The following is a 2,372-nucleotide window of genomic DNA, read 5'->3' as shown; positions in this document are numbered from 1 at the left end:
AGAGAGAGAGAGAGAGAGAGAGAGAGAGAGAGAGAGAGAGAGAGAGAGAGAAAATGAAAATATTTTGAATATTTCCTGTGCTATTTATTTCAGATAATTTCCATGTAAACATGTGTTGCAGATGTATATTTGAATCTGGGAAGGAAACCTTGATTTGCCTTTAAGTTATTAACAGACTATCGGCTATTTATAACTGCTTTATGTTACAATAAAATGTGTTATTGTTAAAATCCAGAAATAATCCTGATAATTAATCGTGATCTGAATATTGATTAGAATAACGGTGATTATGATTTAGTCCATCATGGTGCAGCCCTGCTGTCTTCTACTGACGGAGAAACACGAGAGCAGGATGGTAATGATCGTGGGAATCACGCTCAGAACTCGCTGCACCGACACCATCGCCACATGTCCCGGTAGCTGAGAGAGGGGACGTTTCTTTTAAAAGCCCAATAGGCTAATAACTGGGATGGTGTTTATAAATGGGGGGGGGGGGGGGGGGGGGGGGGGGGGGGGTGATGAACAAGCACTTTAACTACATATTTATGTTGTAGGGACCTGCACTGTCACTGAAAAACACAATCACCTGTTTAGTAATGGAAAGTGACTGCAGGGTTGAAGGAGGTTGGACAGCTGTGTCCATCAAGGGAGAAAGTAATGCCCCCCCACCCACTGATAGGGGGGTCTGTAACGTACTAACCCTTAGCCTAAATACAGATGTTCTCTAAAATACTGCTGGTTCTGTGGAGCTTCAAATCTGATGCCTGCAGAGCGCCATAGAAGCATTATTTGAGGAGCGTCAATTAACGCTGTTAGTGTGTTCGGGCCTTATCCCCCCCCCCCCCCCCCCCCCCCCCCCCCCCCAAAGACCTGACATTTAGCACAAAGTTCAGACCTTTGAACATCAAATCTCAAAGTGAACTGAGTGTGAATGAACATCAGAGGGTTGTGGGTCCACCAACTGGCTTTAAGCTGGTTTTCATTGACCAGGACCAGATGTGAAAAACTCTAGCTGGCTCTCAGACTTTAAACACACTCACACTTCCTCACACCAGGTCTCAGTCTCTGTGGTCCACCATGGTCCGTCCTGCAGGAAGAAACAAAGTCAGAATCAACTTCATACACCTTCACTCACTGTGTGACGCCTTACACCCACCACCCAATGTCAAACTATGAATAACAAAAATACATAATAGTTATGTTCTTCCATGCAGCACAATTAATTCTGGAGATATAAGGGTGATTTGTCCTTCTATGGGATGACCCAATAACTTAAGCCTACTTGACCATAAACACAAAGGTCAGTCTAATCAATAACTAATAACCAGTGAAATCCATATGTGACAATTCAACTATAAATAGGGTCTCAACCTGGTATCCCCTTTAGTATATATTTCTTGTTTATTGTTATCTCTCCTCTCCCTCCTCTCAATGTACCGATGAGTCACTTATTCCCAATCACTTCACGCTACGTAGCGTCAGAGTGCTGATGTTTAGCTGCCACCCAATCACAAGTTAGAAACACCATTCATATTTTGTGTTATTATTTATCATTGCTAACAACATTTTTATTATCTCTTTCTTAATTGTCTTGTTTGGGGAGTGAGCTGATTCTTCGTTCCTTGCTATCACTGCTTAAGACAGACAGAGAATTTGAAAATTGCTCAAAAACCTCCATTAACCATGAACCCAGTCACGAGATTCATAGAGACAGAGGACATTGTTGTCCATCTGTCCATACCTGAGAGTGTCCAGTCTCCAGTGTGGGTCCTTAAGTCCAGCTGACAGCAGCTTCACTCCTGAGTCTCCTGGATGATTGTAGCTCAGGTCCAGCACTCTAGATGGGAGGTTGGATGCTCAGAGCTGAGACCAGAGAAGTACAGCCTTCCTCTGAGACCAACACCTGACAGACTCACCACACAAACACACACACACACACACACACACACACACACACACAACACACACACCACACACACACACACACACGACACACACAACACACACACCCCCGACCACACTACCACACACAACACAAACCCAGCACAACACCAGAACGGTACCCAACACCACCCGTATCCTGCCTATGTTCAACAAGTTGGATAACGCCTGATGTGCTGATTATTTCAAGTGAGGTAAAGAGTTCAAATAATCAATATGTGGCCCAACAAAACGGATTGATCATGTCAAGTTTATGCCGTGAACCAAGACATACGGTTGATAAGCTGCTGAGTCAGCTAACCCTTCTTCATATTGTTACCACATTGATACAAACTCATAAAAAAATTAAATTGCATTGTTAAACAGACAGTACACTAACCTGAGAGTTTCCAGTCTGCATTTGTGACTTTCATCCAGCTGACACCAGCTCC

This window comes from Etheostoma spectabile, chromosome 15 (assembly GCF_008692095.1).
Source record: "Etheostoma spectabile isolate EspeVRDwgs_2016 chromosome 15, UIUC_Espe_1.0, whole genome shotgun sequence".
NCBI lineage: Eukaryota > Metazoa > Chordata > Actinopteri > Perciformes > Percidae > Etheostoma > Etheostoma spectabile.
This window is presented reverse-complemented; position numbering follows the sequence as displayed.